Source organism: Octodon degus, unplaced genomic scaffold (assembly GCF_000260255.1).
Source record: "Octodon degus isolate 3935 unplaced genomic scaffold, OctDeg1.0 scaffold00109, whole genome shotgun sequence".
NCBI classification, from domain to species: Eukaryota; Metazoa; Chordata; class Mammalia; order Rodentia; family Octodontidae; genus Octodon; species Octodon degus.
In genome coordinates, this window is record NW_004524685.1 from 1,227,174 (window position 1) to 1,233,959 (window position 6,786).

Sequence of the window (6,786 nt, forward strand, 5' to 3'; positions counted from 1 at the left end):
ATGCAGCCCAACTCCAATAAAAACTTCTCATAACATTTGAGAATTTAAGAAAATATGAAGTACAACAGTAGAAATAGATTCAAAAATAGGAGAAATGGCCAAATCAGCAGAAAAGGGAATTAAATTATTCATATATGTCAGAAATTAAAGGAAATATAAAAGAGGGCAATAAAAATTTACTTATTTATTACTTTTTTAGTACAGGGTCTATAGTGTCTCACTACACAGATCAGACTCATCTTGATCCTCCTGTTTTCAGCCTCCTAAGAGCTGGGATTGTAGGTATGTCACCACACTCAGTTTCAATCACCTTCTCAGTGTGTCCCAGGGATGGGGCCAGCACAGCCCAATTGGGATCCAGCCCCAGTCCCTGGGTCTGCCTAAGCAAGCACTTTGATCTGCTGAGATATCTGGGTGGGCCTAAAAAATTTAAAATAAGTAGGTCTTCTAGAAATAAAATAAATACAAAATTGGAAATGGTAAATTCATTTGATAGATTTAAGAGTTTTCTTAAAATGAAAACAGTGATTTTTGAAGGGAAACTATACTGAAGCATAAAAGGAACAAAAGGCTAGGAAAAAATAGACTTTTCCAGACCTGAGTCTAATGTCAAGTGATTTTGTATATGTTAGGCGAAGTCCAGAAAAGTAGCGTAAAAATAATGTTTAAGAAAGTGATGGCTAAAAACTTTCCTGATTTAATAAACACAAATCAACACACAAGTCCAAAAAGCTGAACAAAATTTAAGCAACATAAGCACACAGAAAATTCCACTAAGGAACATCATAATAAAATTGCTGAAAATAAATTACAAGGACAAAAATCTATGAGCAGCAAAATAAAAAAAAAGAAAACACGTCGCCTACAGGCAGACAAAGATATGAATGACCAGGAACAATGCAAAGCAGAAGACAAAAGAACAATATCTTTAAAGCACTAGGGGAAAATAAACAACATTATAAAACATAAACCAAACCAAACAAAATAAAACAAAAAACAATAGCATTGTAGAAGTCTTTATCAAATGAAAATACTTTCCAAAATTGAAGAGTAAATAAAGACGTTTTGAGAAAATGAAAAACTGAACACACTTATTGCTGAAATACATCTTGACAAGAAATATTAAGGAAAGTTCTTCAAATGGAAGGAACAGTACACTGGATGGAAATTCAAATTTACATAAATGAATGAAGTGTTTGGAATGGTAAATGTATAGGTAAATATTAAAACTTTTTTCATTTGAGTTTTTTAAGAATCAATGTGCTGAGTTAACTAAAATAAATACAAAAATAAAATGTGTAACAATAAGAATAGGACAGAGTCAACAGAAAAATTCAGTTGCATTGTCCATAAATTATTCATGAAATACTATGCTATTATTTGAAGGTAGATTATGACAAGTTGAAATACTATAAACCCTAGAGTAACAACGGAAAAATAAAATAATGATATTTAGCTAGTAAACTTAGAGACAAGTTTATTATTGAGAAGAAAAGTCAGAGCCAGTAAGATAGCTGAGCAGACTAAGCACCTGCCTAGGCAAATGCAGGGACCAGGGTTTGATCCCCAGCACCACATGCTGAGGTGGCCACTGAGTACAGCTGTGGTGGTACAAGTCTGCAATCCCAGCGCTGTGGAGGCTGAAAATAGAAAGATCACTACAAGTCTGATCTGCATAGTGAGATCCTGTCTCAAATACATTAAAAAAAAGAAAAGTCAACTTTTATAAGGATAAATGAAAAAAGAAGAAAGAGATAAAGAGTATGATAGTAAGTTTAAACTCAATTATATCTACCATAATGCAAAATGTGAATTAAAATTAGGACTGTTAACTATCTTTTATAAGATGAAATATAAACAGAAAATAATGAAAAGTTATGCTGTGGAACTAGCAAAAGAAGTTGGAGAGGCTGTAATTACATAAAGCACTGTAGAAGTGAGGACAAGAAAATGGACCTGGATCTAATTTGTCCCCCATATTTTAATATTAATTGTATCAAGAGTAATTGATTAATGGGTAACTGAGTTACTGAGTGACTTTTTTTTATACAAATGAACTCTATTTCTCTCTGTGTCTTACTAGGAGATTTTCCTAGCACATCACCATCCAAGAAGACCATTACCCCTAACCAAAACTAGCAGGAGGTGGTGGTATGCCCTTGGGTTTTTCAACTTCCAGAACTATAAAAAATAAGTTAATTTCTTATATATTATCATCTTAGAAATTCTGTTATACTTACAGAGAATAGACAAAGGCAGAGATATTTTAAATATCTACTTATTTACAATAAACTTACATGTTTATGAACATCATGATAATTTCAAAATAAGGATCAAATCTGATAAGGCTAAAAAGAGAAATGGGAAACGCTGACAATAGTGATTGGTAATCTCAGTTTTCTCCTTTCAGCATCTAATAAAACCAATAGATGGAAAAATCAGCTTGTTTTTTTTAAAGCAAAAGACGATAAATATACAATGGAACCAAGTCTCCAAACAGGTTAATGGAACAGCTATAACAGTTGGTATAGTGCATATTGTTGTCTTCGTAGTACTTATTCAGAGTACAGGATATAGGCATGATATCGCTTCTAAACAGTATTTGCACAGCACATTCTTTTCAAAGAACTAAGAGAAGCCAGATTATATTCCTTTTCTGTTTCCCCCATCACAGTTTGTCTTTCCTTTTGAACAGTTATTTTCTAGTTCACAATATCTATTAAATGTTTTGGATCCTACTTTTTTTGTTCAGTTTATCACACTAGTGAGACAATGTGCTGTTTACATATAGGAGTCTGATTTATTTCACTTATGTGTATTGTTATGGTTTGTGTGTATTTGTCTCCCCAAATAAAAAAAGATGTGGTTTTTATATAATGGAGTATTACTCTATGATAGTACTCCATTATACAAAAAAGAGAATAAACTGAAGACTTTTGTAGGTAAATGGAAACAACTTGAGACCATACTTGTCTCAGTTACTCTTCTCTCATTACTGGGACAAACATATGACATACAAAATGAAGGCAAGAAAGGTACTTTTAGTCACAGTTACTGGAGGCTTCAGTCCATACTCAGCTGGCTCCAAAGCAGACTGGCACATGGAAGAGGGCAGCAGTTCATGGCAGCAGAAGGGATCAAAAAGGGAGGAGCTATAGCAACAACAGCAACAGAGAGCAAGTCTGTCTCTCTGTCTCTCTTAAGTTACATTCAGGCTATCTGCCCCAGGCTGGGTGTAGCACTCACACCCATAACTCCAGCAGTACTCACACCCATATCCCAGCCTTGGATCATGAATTAATCACAAATTGTAGAACTGTGCTTCAGTGACTACATGAAAAGCACATCTCTTTTTTACCCATTCCTCAGTTCATGGGCGTGTAGGTTACTTCCAAGATTTAGCTACTACAAATTTTGGCTTCTATAAACATGGATATATATATATATATATATATATATATACATATATATATCCATGAAATAAATCAGACCATAGAAAAAAATAATCTCTAAGGTGCAAAAAGAACTGGCTATCAAAATGAGACATTAAAGTAGTCACAGATAAACAAATGGAGGATGTTCAAGAAAACAATGGAAACCCCATGAATGCGAAACATAGACAAGCAATAGGATCAAAGAAACAGATCCAAACAGAAATGCAGGAGATTAGAAACTCCTCTGAAAGTATGCATAACACACGGAATGAAGGCAAGGAAGGAATATCAGATGTAGAAGACAGGAATGCAACTAGCAACCAGGAAAAGAAAAATCTCTTAAAGATCACAAGAAACCACAGAAACTCAGTCCAACAGCTACAGGATAAGGCAAAGAAGAACAATGTAAGATTGATTGGGATCAGTGCAAAATTAGTTGTTTGAAAGATCTGGATAAACACTGTATGAAATCATCCAAATGGACTGCATTGATGTTTATACTACACCTCACTCGATAGCAATAACAATAGTATGCAAATCTTTTTCACGTGCTAGTCTGGGCTATATTGTATTTCATAAAATAAGCACTTGCATATTTAATATGAAATAAGTTACATAGAGTGTATTTGCTGACCATAATGGAATTAAATTAGATATTAATATAAAGAAGATATCTGTAAAATTTCCAAATCCTTAAAAGTTAAATACAAGTGGCTTTGTCCACTGCCGAATTTCTCCAACCAATGGGAATATCATCCTGCTCTCATCTGCCTCAGACCTGCAGTCTTTTAGAGACCAAACGCCATGCTTTCAATTAAGTTGCAGAGTTCTGATGGAGAGATATTTGAAGTTGATGTTGAAATTGCCAAACAGTCTGTGACAATCAAGATCATGTTGGAAGATTTGGGAATGGATGATGAAGGAGATGATGACCCAGTTCCTCTACCAAATGTTAATGCAGCAATATTAAAAAAGGTCATTCAGTGGTGTGCCCACCACAAGGATGACCCTCCTCCTCCTGAGGATGATGAGAACAAAGAAAAGTGAACAGATGGTTTGAGACCAAGAATTCCTGAAAGTTGACCAAGGAACCCTTTTTGAAACTATTTTCTGGCAGCAAACTACCTAGACATCAAAGTTTTGCTTGATGTTACATGCAAGACTGTTGCCCATATGATCAAGGGGAAAACTCTTGAGGAGATTTGCAAGACTTTTAGTATCAAAAATGACTTTACTGAAGAAGAGGAAGCCCAGGAACGCAAGGAGAACCAGTGGTGAGAAGAGAAGTGAAATGTTGTGCCTGGCACGCTAACACTATAAGGATTGCTCCAAATACTAGTTGTACTACCTTGTTTATAATTGTTAATTTTAGACAAACAATAGACAAATAACAGCAAAAAATTATATTAGTATAATATTGTCCTCATTGCATGTATAGTTTGAGCTACAGGTTCCAAACCAATGGCTGAGTTTCTTCTAGTCTGAGCAAAATTTGCTGGTTTTCTTTACTCTGAATAGAACTGAACTGTGGGATCTCTGTAGAAAGTTGACATTTTGCGTTTTCCCTCTTTCTGTAAAGTGATTTTTGCATAGGTTATTGTCCAGTTAACTTTAGTGAGCCTTTCAAAACTGGCATTGTAAATAAAACAACTTGCAAAAGTTTTCTCCAATAGAAATAACAAAATATTATCTTTATTCAGAAGTTAGAAACTGGAAAAAGGCTACTTGAAGTAACTGTTCCAAGCGGGGTTGTTTAAAATGTCTTCCAGCCTCCTAGAGTCAGTCTGTATGTAGCAGAATTCACTTAGTTGGACCTGAGGATTTGTTTGATTTGTTTTTAAATTTTTAATCTTCTCAGCTTTGAGTATGTTGCCTAGAGACCCCGTAATTCCTGAGTTTGTGGTTTGGAGGAGAAATGTAGCTAGACAGTTTGTTAGCTTTTCAATTAAAGACAACACTTAATTCACGGGATGTGTCACCTTTCTCTAGTCACTGTTTCTGTGTGAAGAAAACTATTCACAAAACTTGCATGTGTAAAATAATTTAACCTCTAACATTAAAGTGTGTGACAAAACCCAAAAAACAAAACAAACTAAAAATTAAAATTAAATACATAATTTAAAGTCATTCATGGGTCAGTTAAATAAGTAAAAGAGAAACTAGACACATCTTTTTTTTTTTTTTTTTTTTTTTTTTTTTTGTATTTTAGGGAGGGGTCTACAGGGTGTTCAGGGCTCACTACTAGATCCGACTTGTAGTGATCCTCCTGTTTACAGCCTCCCAAGAACTGTTTACAGCCTCCCATTACAGGCATGTGGAAACATGCCCCAGTCTCAATTGCCCTCTCAGCACACCCTGGGGTAGGGCTGGTATGGCAGGCCCAGGGATCAAACCCCAGGCCCCTACACCTGCTTGCAGACACTTTAATCCGCTGAGCTATTTGGCCGGCCCTTATCATGAATTTCAGTGTACGCAGCTGGCTAAGACTTTTTCTTATCCCTTCAGTTGGCTTTAAGCAATGCATATTGGTCCAGCTGAGGTGCTAATATTCGTCGAAGATGCCAGGTGTGTTTCCCAGGCCCCACCCCATTTTGTGAGCTGGAGACTGGGTGAAGAGCCAATCCATGCTCACTGTTGGCTGGGACTGAGCCTCAAGACAAGAGGCTGTGACGTCCCAGAGCTTAAAGGATTACACATCAGGGCTGAAGCATGGACCCCAAAGCATTCCATACTATCTGAGTTGCATTATGCAAATTACTGTTTCTACATAGGCTTCTCTCCACATATTGCAGAGGTGATTTCAGGCCTCCTGCCCAGCCCAGCTCACAGCACTCACCTACTTCCCACCATTCGCACAGTCACTCATCCTCAAGCCACTTCTTTCTTCACAAATTAATAAAACCCAGGTTCCGCCCCGAGTAGAGGCCTTTAGTCCAGGTAACCATCATCCTAGCTGGACTCAGGACCCGTTGGCTCTCATAACTACAAATATGCCTTATTGTCTTTATTCTTGCAGCGGGTTGCATTGGAAGTGGTAGATTGGAATTAACTACTAGTATTCCAATAACTTTTCCATGACAATACAAATATAAACTTCCTGGGTTTGGACGAGGACTGAGAAGAGCTATCTAAACTCTCCATTTCCAGAACTTTTTAATAATCTCAAACTAGGGGCCAGGCAGATAGCTCAGTAGAACAAGCACTTGCCTGGCAAGCACAGAGGCCTGAGTTCAATCCCTGATTCCGGAAAAAAGAAAAAAACAAAAACCTCAAACTGAAACTCTGTACCAGCTAGACAATAACTCCTAAGTCCCTCTTCTCTGCTACTTTCTGTCTCTAAGAACCTGATGCT

The 6,786-nt window shown here is 36.4% G+C and overlaps 1 pseudogene; it reads left to right on the forward strand.

Moving 5' to 3' along the window:
* Nucleotides 1-4,238: 4,238 nt before the first annotated feature.
* Nucleotides 4,239-4,712, forward strand: LOC101587478 (annotated as a pseudogene).
* The last annotated feature ends 2,074 nt before the right edge of the window (nt 4,713-6,786 follow it).